The sequence below is a fragment of the Halichoeres trimaculatus genome, unplaced genomic scaffold, assembly GCF_033239565.1.
Source record: "Halichoeres trimaculatus isolate MK-OKI-2021-1 unplaced genomic scaffold, fHalTri1.1 fHalTri1_scaffold_9, whole genome shotgun sequence".
Taxonomy (NCBI): domain Eukaryota; kingdom Metazoa; phylum Chordata; class Actinopteri; order Labriformes; family Labridae; genus Halichoeres; species Halichoeres trimaculatus.
In genome coordinates, this window is record NW_027437188.1 from 1,848,811 (window position 1) to 1,861,884 (window position 13,074).

Below are 13,074 nucleotides of genomic sequence, written 5' to 3' on the forward strand. Positions count from 1 at the left end.
TGTAATTTTTTTCATTTCAGTAAGTGTGTCACAAAAGTAAAATATTTCCACAGTCTTTCTTGAACCCGCAATCAGAGAGTCGTTGTGTTAACCAAAACGCTTTGCGAAGCGAGAAATGCCAAAAAGACACGACAACATGCTGTATGACAAAACAACACCGAAAAGGCTCAGGACACGGGAAAAGTACTCTAATTAACTCATTTCAGTGTAAGTGTGTCACATGAGCATTATGATGGCACAGTTCCCATGGACCTGCATTACAGAGTCACCAACAACGCTTTGCTTTAGCGAGGAAACATATTAATAACTGTAACTGTTGGTACACTCATACGCGATTGTCTTCCATTGAATTTAAAAGCTTCTCGCGTTTTGGGAGTCAACTATCAAGGCTTTTGCAAAAAAAAAAAAAAAAAAAAAAAATCTTAAGAGGACAGAGAATGCAGAAAGGTGCAATGATCAAAAAAAAAACAATAACATGCTGGATGCCAAAGCAACACCGAAAAGGCTCAGGACACGGAATTACATGGATTTGCTCACTTCAGAAATAGTGTCTCGAAAGCATAATAATTCCAACGTCTTTCTTGTACCTGCGTCAGAAACTCTCGGAAATGAACAAAAACGCTTTGCAAAGCAGGAAAAAGCAAAAAAGACACGACTACATGCTGTATGACAAAACAGCATCGAAAAGGCTCAGCACACGGGAAAAGAACTCTGATTTACTCATTTCAGTAATTATGTCATACAAGCAATGTGATTGCATAAATCCCATGTACCTGCATCGAAAAGTCGTAGTAATAAACCAAAACGCATTGCAGGGCGAAAACACTTATCAATGACAGATCTCTAAAATCACAATTGAAAATCACAATTCCTTCATTTTGAAGTATGTTTTTCCTGAATTAAGTTTTAACTCGTGTTTAATTACAAATTTTTCAACTTTGCATAAACAAAGGAGGACAGAGAGTGCAGAAATCTACAATGATCCCAGAAGGCACAGAAACAACATGTATGCAAAAACGACACCGAAAAGGCTCAGGACACGGAATAACATGGATTTGTACTTTGAATTGCTCATTTCAGAAATAGTGTCTCGAAAACATCATAATTCCAAAGTCTTTCCTGTACCTGAATCAGATACTCTCAGTAATGAACCAAAACGCTTTGCAGAGCAGGAAAAAGCAAAAAGACACGACTACATGCTGTATGACAAAACAACACCGAAAAGGCTCAGGACAGAAGAAAAGTACATAATTACTGAAATGAGTAAATCAGAGGATTTACTCATTTCAGTAATTATGTCATACAAGCATTGTGATTGCACAAATCCCATGTACCTGCATCGAAAGGTCGTAGTAATAAACCAAAAAGCATTGCAGGGCGAGAAACACTTATCAATGACAGATCTCTCAAATCACAATTGAAAACTATAATTCTTTCATTTTGAAGTATGTTTTCGTGAATTAAGATTAAACTCAAGTGTTGAGTGACAAATGTTTCAACTTTGCAAGAGCACAGGAGGACAGAGAATGCAGAAATGTGCAATGATCCCAGAAGGCACGGAAACATTCTGTATGACAAAACAACACCGAAAAGGCTCAAGGACACGGGAAAAGTACTCTGATTTACTCATTTCAGTAAATGTGTGACACAAGCATTGTGATTCCAAAGCTCCCATGTACCAAATCATAGAGTTCTTGTAAAGCACCAAAAACGCTTTGCTTTAGCGAGAAAAACCTATTGATGACATGTTATTTCAATCATACTTTAAACTCTATGTGAACTCACTGTCCTTCCTTCATTTGGAAGCTTCTCACGTTTTTAGGGATCAACCATCACAGCTTTTGCAGATATAGCTAAAGAGGACAGAGAATGCAGAAAGGTGCTGATAAAAGAAATCGAAACAATAACATGCTGGATGCCAAAATCGCACCGGAAAGGCTCAGGGCACGAAATAACATGGATTTGCTCACTTCATACATAGTGTCTCGAAAGCATAATAATTCCAAAGTCTTTCTTGTACCTGAATCAGATACTCTCAGTAATGAACCAAAACGCTTTGCAGAACAGGAAAAAGCAAAAAGACACGACCACATGCTGTATGACAAAACAACACCGAAAAGGCTCAGGAAAGCGGAAAAGTACTCTGATTTACTCATTTCAGATAATGTGTCACACAAGCATCGCGATTGCTAAGTTCCCATGTTTTTGCATCATAGAGTTATAGTAATGAACCAAAAAGCATTGCAGGGCGAGAAACACCTATCAATGACAGATCCCTAAAATCACAATTGAAAACTATAATTCTTCGATTTGGAGAATGTTTTCCTGAATCTAATTTTAACTCAAGTGTTGACTGACAAATTTTTCCACTTTGCAAAAGCACAGGAGGACAGAGAATGCAGAAATGTGCAATGATCCCAGAAGGCACGGAAACATTCTGTATGACAAAACAACACCGAAAAGGCTCAGGAAAGCGGAAAAGTACTCTGATTTATTCATTTCAGAAAATGTGTCACACCAGCATTGCGATTGCACAAATCCAATGTTCCTGCATCGAAGAGTCATAGTAATAAACAAAAACGCATTGCAGGGCGAGAAACACCTATCAATGACAGATCCCTAAAATCACAATTGAAAACTATAATTCTTCGATTTGGAGAATGTTTTCCTGAATCTAATTTTAACTCAAGTGTTGACTGACAAATTTTTCCACTTTGCAAGAGCACAGGAGGACAGAGAATGCAGAAATGTGCAATGATCCCAGAAGGCACGGAAACATTCTGTATGACAAAACAACACCAAAAAGGCTCAAGGACACAGGAAAAGTACTCTGATTTACTCATTTCAGTAAATGTGTGACACAAGCATTGTGATTCCAAAGCCCCCATGTACCAAATCATAGAGTTCTTGTAAAGCAGCAAAAACGCTTTGCTTTAGCGAGAAAAACCTATTGATGACATGTTATTTAAATCATACCTTAAACTCTATGTGAACTCACTGTCCTTCCTTCATTTGGAAGCTTCTAACGTTTTTAGGGATCAACCATCACAGCTTTTGCAGAAATAGCTAAAGAGGACAGAGAATGCAGGAAGGTGCTGATAAAAGAAATCAAAACAATAACATGCTGGATGCCAAAATCGCACCGGAAAGGCTCAGGGCACGGAATAACATGGATTTGCTCACTTCATACATAGTGTCTCGAAAGCATAATAATTCCAAAGTCTTTCTTGTACCTGAATCAGATACTCTCAGTAATGAACCAAAACGCTTTGCAGAGCAGGAAAAAGCAAAAAGACACGACTACATGCTGTACAAAACAACACCGAAAAGGCTCAGGAAAGCGGAAAAGTACTCTGATTTACTCATTTCAGATAATGTGTCACACAAGCATCGCGATTGCTAAGTTCCCCGTCTTTGCATCATAGAGTTATAGTAATGAACCAAAAAGCATTGCAGGGCGAGAAACACCTATCAATGACAGATCCCTAAAATCACAATTGAAAACTATAATTCTTCGATTTGGAGAATGTTTTCCTGAATCTAATTTTAACTCAAGTGTTGACTGACAAATTTTTCCACTTTGCAAAAGCACAGGAGGACAGAGAATGCAGAAATGTGCAATGATCCCAGAAGGCACGGAAACATTCTGTATGACAAAACAACACCGAAAAGGCTCAGGAAAGCGGAAAAGTACTCTGATTTATTCATTTCAGAAAATGTGTCACACCAGCATTGCGATTGCACAAATCCAATGTTCCTGCATCGAAGAGTCATAGTAATAAACAAAAACGCATTGCAGGGCGAGAAACACCTATCAGTGACAGATCCCTAAAATCACAGTTGAGAACTATAATTCTTCGGTTTAGAGGATGTTTTCTTGAATCAAATTTTAACTCAAGTGTTGAGTGACAAATTTTTTAACTTTGCAAGCGCACAGGAGGACAGAGCATGAAGAAAAATGTACAATGATCCCAGAAGGCACAGAAACATCATGTATGCCAAAACAACACCGAAAAGGCTCAGGACACGGAATAACATGGATTTGTACTCTGAATTGCTCATTTCAGAAATAGTGTCTCGAAAACATAATAATTCCAAAGTCTTTCTTGTACCTGAATCAGAAACTCTCGGTAATGAACCAAAACGCTTTGCCAAGCAGGAAAAAGAAAAAGACACGACAACATGCTGTATGACAAAAAAAAAAAAAAAAACACAGAAAAGGCTCAGGACATGGGAAAAGTACTCTGATTTACTCATTTCAGTAAGTATGTCACACAAGCATCGTGATTGCAAAGTTCCCATGTACCTACATTAAAGAGTCGTGGTTAAGCACCAAAAACGCTTTGCTTTAGCGAGAAAAACCTATTGATGACATATTTTTTACATCATACTTTAAACTCTATGTTAACTCATTCACAATTGTCTTTCCTTCAATTTGAAAGCTTCTTACGTTTTGAGGGATCAACTATCACAGCCTTTGCAGAAAAAAATCTTGAGAGGACAGAGAATGCAGCAAAGTGCAGTTATCATACAGAGCACAACATTAACATGCTGGATGCGAAAACAACACCGAAAAGGCTCAGGACACGGGAAAAGTACTCTGATTTACTCATTTCAGTAAATGTGTGACACAAGCATCGTGATTCCAAAGCTCCCATGTACCAAATCATAGAGTCCTAGTAAAGCACCAAAAACGCTTTGCTTTAAGCGAGAAAAACCTATTGATGACATGTTATTTAAATTATACTTTAAACTCTATGTGAACTCACTGTCTTTCCTTCAATTTGGAAGCTGCTTACGTTTTTAGGGATCAACTATCACAGCTTTTGCAGAAAAAGCTTAAGAGGACAGAGAATGCAGAAAGGTGCTGATCAAAGAAATCAAAACAATAACATGCTGGATGCCAAAATCGCACCAGAAAGGCTCAGGGCACGGAATAACGTGGATTTGCTCACTTCAGAAGTAGTGTCTCGAAAGCATAATAATTCCAAAGTCTTTCTTGTACCTGAATCAGATACTCTCAGTAATGAACCAAAACGCTTTGCAAAGCAGGAAAAAGCAAAAAGACACGACTACATGCTGTATGACAAAACAACACCGAAAAGGCTCAGGACAGGGGAAAAGTACATAATTACTGAAATGAGTAAATCAGAGGATTTACTCATTTCAGTAATAATGTCATACAAGCATTGTGATTGCACAAATCCCATGTACCTGCATCGAAAGGTCGTAGTAATAAACCAAAAAGCATTGCAGGGCGAGAAACACTTATCAATGACAGATCTCTCAAATCACAATTGAAAACTATAATTCTTTCATTTTGAAGTATGTTTTCGTGAATTAAGATTAAACTCAAGTGTTGAGTGACAAATGTTTCAACTTTGCAAGAGCACAGGAGGACAGAGAATGCAGAAATGTGCAATGATCCCAGAAGGCACGGAAACATTCTGTATGACAAAACAACACCGAAAAGGCTCAAGGACACGGGAAAAGTACTCTGATTTACTCATTTCAGTAAATGTGAGACACAAGCATTGTGATTCCAAAGCTCCCATGTACCAAATCATAGAGTTCTTGTAAAGCACCAAAAACGCTTTGCTTTAGCGAGAAAAACCTATTGATGACATGTTATTTAAATCATACTTTAAACTCTATGTGAACTCACTGTCCTTCCTTCATTTGGAAGCTTCTCACGTTTTTAGGGATCAACCATCACAGCTTTTGCAGAAATAGCTAAAGAGGACAGAGAATGCAGAAAGGTGCTGATAAAAGACATCAAAACAATAACATGCTGGATGCCAAAATCGCACCGGAAAGGCTCAGGGCACGGAATAACATGGATTTGCTCACTTCATACATAGGGTCTCGAAAGCATAATAATTCCAAAGTCTTTCTTGTACCTGAATCAGATACTCTCAGTAATGAACCAAAACGCTTTGCAGAGCAGGAAAAAGCAAAAAGACACGACTACATGCTGTATGACAAAACAACACCGAAAAGGCTCAGGAAAGCGGAAAAGTACTCTGATTTACTCATTTCAGATAATGTGTCACACAAGCATCGCGATTGCTAAGTTCCCCGTCTTTGCATCATAGAGTTATAGTAATGAACCAAAAAGCATTGCAGGGCGAGAAACACCTATCAATGACAGATCCCTAAAATCACAATTGAAAACTATAATTCTTCGATTTGGAGAATGTTTTCCTGAATCTAATTTTAACTCAAGTGTTGACTGACAAATTTTTCCACTTTGCAAAAGCACAGGAGGACAGAGAATGCAGAAATGTGCAATGATCCCAGAAGGCACGGAAACATTCTGTATGACAAAACAACACCGAAAAGGCTCAGGAAAGCGGAAAAGTACTCTGATTTATTCATTTCAGAAAATGTGTCACACCAGCATTGCGATTGCACAAATCCAATGTTCCTGCATCGAAGAGTCATAGTAATAAACAAAAACGCATTGCAGGGCGAGAAACACCTATCAATGACAGATCCCTAAAATCACAATTGAAAACTATAATTCTTCGATTTGGAGAATGTTTTCCTGAATCTAATTTTAACTCAAGTGTTGACTGACAAATTTTTCCACTTTGCAAGAGCACAGGAGGACAGAGAATGCAGAAATGTGCAATAATCCCAGAAGTCACGGAAACATTCTGTATGACAAAACAACACCGAAAAGGCTCAAGGACACAGGAAAAGTACTCTGATTTACTCATTTCAGTAAATGTGTGACACAAGCATTGTGATTCCAAAGCCCCCATGTACCAAATCATAGAGTTCTTGTAAAGTAGAAAAAACGCTTTGCTTTAGCGAGAAAAACCTATTGATGACATGTTATTTAAATCATACTTTAAACTCTATGTGAACTCACTGTCCTTCCTTCATTTGGAAGCTTCTAACGTTTTTAGGGATCAACCATCACAGCTTTTGCAGAAATAGCTAAAGAGGACAGAGAATGCAGGAAGGTGCTGATAAAAGAAATCAAAACAATAACATGCTGGATGCCAAAATCGCACCGGAAAGGCTCAGGGCACGGAATAACATGGATTTGCTCACTTCATACATAGTGTCTCGAAAGCATAATAATTCCAAAGTCTTTCTTGTACCTGAATCAGATACTCTCAGTAATGAACCAAAACGCTTTGCAGAGCAGGAAAAAGCAAAAAGACACGACTACATGCTGTACAAAACAACACCGAAAAGGCTCAGGAAAGCGGAAAAGTACTCTGATTTACTCATTTCAGATAATGTGTCACACAAGTATCGCGATTGCTAAGTTCCCCGTCTTTGCATCATAGAGTTATAGTAATGAACCAAAAAGCATTGCAGGGCGAGAAACACCTATCAATGACAGATCCCTAAAATCTCAATTGAAAACTATAATTCTTCGATTTGGAGAATGTTTTCCTGAATCTAATTTTAACTCAAGTGTTGACTGACAAATTTTTCCACTTTGCAAAAGCACAGGAGGACAGAGAATGCAGAAATGTGCAATGATCCCAGAAGGCACGGAAACATTCTGTATGACAAAACAACACCGAGAAGGCTCAGGGACACAGGAAAAGTACTCTGATTTACTCATTTCAGTAAATGTGTGACACAAGCATTGTGATTCCACAGGTCCCATGTACCTAATCAAAGAGTCGTGGTAAAGCACCAAAAACGCTTTGCTTTAGCGAGAAAAACCTATTGATGACATGTTATTTAAATCATACTTTAAACTCTATGTGAACTCTCTGTCCTTCCTTCATTTGGAAGCTTCTCACGTTTTTAGGGATCAACCATCACAGCTTTTGCAGAAATAGCTAAAGAGGACAGAGAATGCAGGAAGGTGCTGATAAAAGAAATCAAAACAATAACATGCTGGATGCCAAAATCGCACCGGAAAGGCTCAGGGCACGGAATAACATGGATTTGCTCACTTCATACATAGTGTCTCGAAAGCATAATAATTCCAAAGTCTTTCTTGTACCTGAATCAGATACTCTCAGTAATGAACCAAAACGCTTTGCAGAGCAGGAAAAAGCAAAAAGACACGACTACATGCTGTATGACAAAACAACACTAAAAAGGCTCAGGAAAGCGGAAAAGTACTCTGATTTACTCATTTCAGATAATGTGTCACACAAGCATCGCGATTGCTAAGTTCCCCGTCTTTGCATCATAGAGTTATAGTAATGAACCAAAAAGCATTGCAGGGCGAGAAACACCTATCAATGACAGATCCCTAAAATCACAATTGAAAACTATAATTCTTCGATTTGGAGAATGTTTTCCTGAATCTAATTTTAACTTAAGTGTTGACTGACAAATTTTTCCACTTTGCTAAAGCACAGGAGGACAGAGAATGCAGAAATGTGCAATAATCCCAGAAGGCACGGAAACATTCTGTATGACAAAACAACACCGAGAAGGCTCAGGGACACAGGAAAAGTACTCTGATTTACTCATTTCAGTAAATGTGTGACACAAGCATTGTGATTCCACAGGTCCCATGTACCAAATCATAGAGTTCTTGTAAAGTAGCAAAAACGCTTTGCTTTAGCGAGAAAAACCTATTGATGACATGTTATTTAAATCATACCTTAAACTCTATGTGAACTCACTGTCCTTCCTTCATTTGGAAGCTTCTAACGTTTTTAGGGATCAACCATCACAGCTTTTGCAGAAATAGCTAAAGAGGACAGAGAATGCAGGAAGGTGCTGATAAAAGAAATCAAAACAATAACATGCTGGATGCCAAAATCGCACCGGAAAGGCTCAGGGCACGGAATAACATGGATTTGCTCACTTCATACATAGTGTCTCGAAAGCATAATAATTCCAAAGTCTTTCTTGTACCTGAATCAGATACTCTCAGTAATGAACCAAAACGCTTTGCAGAGCAGTAAAAAGCAAAAAGACACGACTACATGCTGTACAAAACAACACCGAAAAGGCTCAGGAAAGCGGAAAAGTACTCTGATTTACTCATTTCAGATAATGTGTCACACAAGCATCGCGATTGCTAAGTTCCCCGTCTTTGCATCATAGAGTTATAGTAATGAACCAAAAAGCATTGCAGGGCGAGAAACACCTATCAATGACAGATCCCTAAAATCTCAATTGAAAACTATAATTCTTCGATTTGGAGAATGTTTTCCTGAATCTAATTTTAACTCAAGTGTTGACTGAAAAATTTTTCCACTTTGCAAAAGCACAGGAGGACAGAGAATGCAGAAATGTGCAATGATCCCAGAAGGCACGGAAACATTCTGTATGACAAAACAACACCGAAAAGGCTCAGGAAAGCGGAAAAGTACTCTGATTTATTCATTTCAGAAAATGTGTCACACCAGCATTGCGATTGCACAAATCCAATGTTCCTGCATCGAAGAGTCATAGTAATAAACAAAAACGCATTGCAGGGCGAGAAACACCTATCAGTGACAGATCCCTAAAATCACAGTTGAAAACTATAATTCTTCGGTTTAGAGGATGTTTTCTTGAATCAAATTTTAACTCAAGTGTTGAGTGACAAATTTTTTAACTTTGCAAGCGCACAGGAGGACAGAGCATGCAGAAAAATGTACAATGATCCCAGAAGGCACAGAAACATCATGTATGCCAAAACAACACCGAAAAGGCTCAGGACACGGAATTACATGGATTTGTACTCTGAATTGCTCATTTCAGAAATAGTGTCTCGAAAACATAATAATTCCAAAGTCTTTCTTGTACCTGAATCAGAAACTCTCGGTAATGAACCAAAACGCTTTGCCAAGCAGGAAAAAGAAAAAGACACGACAACATTCTGTATGACAAAAAAAAAAAAAAAAACACAGAAAAGGCTCAGGACATGGGAAAAGTACTCTGATTTACTCATTTCAGTAAGTATGTCACACAAGCATCGTGATTGCAAAGTTCCCATGTACCTACATTAAAGAGTCGTGGTTAAGCACCAAAAACGCTTTGCTTTAGCGAGAAAAACCTATTGATGACATATTTTTTACATCATACTTTAAACTCTATGTTAACTCATTCACAATTGTCTTTCCTTCAATTTGAAAGCTTCTTACGTTTTGAGGGATCAACTATCACAGCCTTTGCAGAAAAAAATCTTGAGAGGACAGAGAATGCAGCAAAGTGCAGTTATCATACAGAGCACAACATTAACATGCTGGATGCGAAAACAACACCGAAAAGGCTCAGGACACGGGAAAAGTACTCTGATTTACTCATTTCAGTAAATGTGTGACACAAGCATCGTGATTCCGAAGCTCCCATGTACCAAATCATAGAGTCCTAGTAAAGCACCAAAAACGCTTTGCTTTAAGCGAGAAAAACCTATTGATGACATGTTATTTAAATTATACTTTAAACTCTATGTGAACTCACTGTCTTTCCTTCAATTTGGAAGCTGCTCACGTTTTTAGGGATCAACCATCAAAGCTTTTGCAGAAAAAGCTTAAGAGGACAGAGAATGCAGAAAGGTGCTGATCAAAGAAATCAAAACAATAACATGCTGGATGCCAAAATCGCACCAGAAAGGCTCAGGGCACGGAATAACGTGGATTTGCTCACTTCAGAAGTAGTGTCTCGAAAGCATAATAATTCCAAAGTCTTTCTTGTACCTGAATCAGATACTCTCAGTAATGAACCAAAACGCTTTGCAAAGCAGGAAAAAGCAAAAAGACACGACTACATGCTGTATGACAAAACAACACCGAAAAGGCTCAGGACAGGGGAAAAGTACATAATTACTGAAATGAGTAAATCAGAGGATTTACTCATTTCAGTAATAATGTCATACAAGCATTGTGATTGCACAAATCCCATGTACCTGCATCGAAAGGTCGTAGTAATAAACCAAAAAGCATTGCAGGGCGAGAAACACTTATCAATGACAGATCTCTCAAATCACAATTGAAAACTATAATTCTTTCATTTTGAAGTATGTTTTCGTGAATTAAGATTAAACTCAAGTGTTGAGTGACAAATGTTTCAACTTTGCAAGAGCACAGGAGGACAGAGAATGCAGAAATGTGCAATGATCCCAGAAGGCACGGAAACATTCTGTATGACAAAACAACACCGAAAAGGCTCAAGGACACGGGAAAAGTACTCTGATTTACTCATTTCAGTAAATGTGAGACACAAGCATTGTGATTCCAAAGCTCCCATGTACCAAATCATAGAGTTCTTGTAAAGCACCAAAAACGCTTTGCTTTAGCGAGAAAAACCTATTGATGACATGTTATTTCAATCATACTTTAAACTCTATGTGAACTCACTGTCCTTCCTTCATTTGGAAGCTTCTCACGTTTTTAGGGATCAACCATCACAGCTTTTGCAGAAATAGCTAAAGAGGACAGAGAATGCAGAAAGGTGCTGATAAAAGACATCAAAACAATAACATGCTGGATGCCAAAATCGCACCGGAAAGGCTCAGGGCACGGAATAACATGGATTTGCTCACTTCATACATAGGGTCTCGAAAGCATAATAATTCCAAAGTCTTTCTTGTACCTGAATCAGATACTCTCAGTAATGAACCAAAACGCTTTGCAGAGCAGGAAAAAGCAAAAAGACACGACTACATGCTGTATGACAAAACAACACCGAAAAGGCTCAGGAAAGCGGAAAAGTACTCTGATTTACTCATTTCAGATAATGTGTCACACAAGCATCGCGATTGCTAAGTTCCCCGTCTTTGCATCATAGAGTTATAGTAATGAACCAAAAAGCATTGCAGGGCGAGAAACACCTATCAATGACAGATCCCTAAAATCACAATTGAAAACTATAATTCTTCGATTTGGAGAATGTTTTCCTGAATCTAATTTTAACTCAAGTGTTGACTGACAAATTTTTCCACTTTGCAAAAGCACAGGAGGACAGAGAATGCAGAAATGTGCAATGATCCCAGAAGGCACGGAAACATTCTGTATGACAAAACAACACCGAAAAGGCTCAGGAAAGCGGAAAAGTACTCTGATTTATTCATTTCAGAAAATGTGTCACACCAGCATTGCGATTGCACAAATCCAATGTTCCTGCATCGAAGAGTCATAGTAATAAACAAAAACGCATTGCAGGGCGAGAAACACCTATCAATGACAGATCCCTAAAATCACAATTGAAAACTATAATTCTTCGATTTGGAGAATGTTTTCCTGAATCTAATTTTAACTCAAGTGTTGACTGACAAATTTTTCCACTTTGCAAGAGCACAGGAGGACAGAGAATGCAGAAATGTGCAATAATCCCAGAAGGCACGGAAACATTCTGTATGACAAAACAACACCGAAAAGGCTCAAGGACACAGGAAAAGTACTCTGATTTACTCATTTCAGTAAATGTGTGACACAAGCATTGTGATTCCAAAGCCCCCATGTACCAAATCATAGAGTTCTTGTAAAGTAGAAAAAACGCTTTGCTTTAGCGAGAAAAACCTATTGATGACATGTTATTTAAATCATACTTTAAACTCTATGTGAACTCACTGTCCTTCCTTCATTTGGAAGCTTCTCACGTTTTTAGGGATCAACCATCACAGCTTTTGCAGAAATAGCTAAAGAGGACAGAGAATGCAGAAAGGTGCTGATAAAAGAAATCAAAACAATAACATGCTGGATGCCAAAATCGCACCGGAAAGGCTCAGGGCACGGAATAACATGGATTTGCTCACTTCATACATAGTGTCTCGAAAGCATAATAATTCCAAAGTCTTTCTTGTACCTGAATCAGATACTCTCAGTAATGAACCAAAACGCTTTGCAGAGCAGGAAAAAGCAAAAAGACACGACTACATGCTGTATGACAAAACAACACTAAAAAGGCTCAGGAAAGCGGAAAAGTACTCTGATTTACTCATTTCAGATAATGTGTCACACAAGCATCGCGATTGCTAAGTTCCCCGTCTTTGCATCATAGAGTTATAGTAATGAACCAAAAAGCATTGCATGGCGAGAAACACCTATCAATGACAGATCCCTAAAATCACAATTGAAAACTATAATTCTTCGATTTGGAGAATGTTTTCCTGAATCTAATTTTAACTTAAGTGTTGACTGACAAATTTTTCCA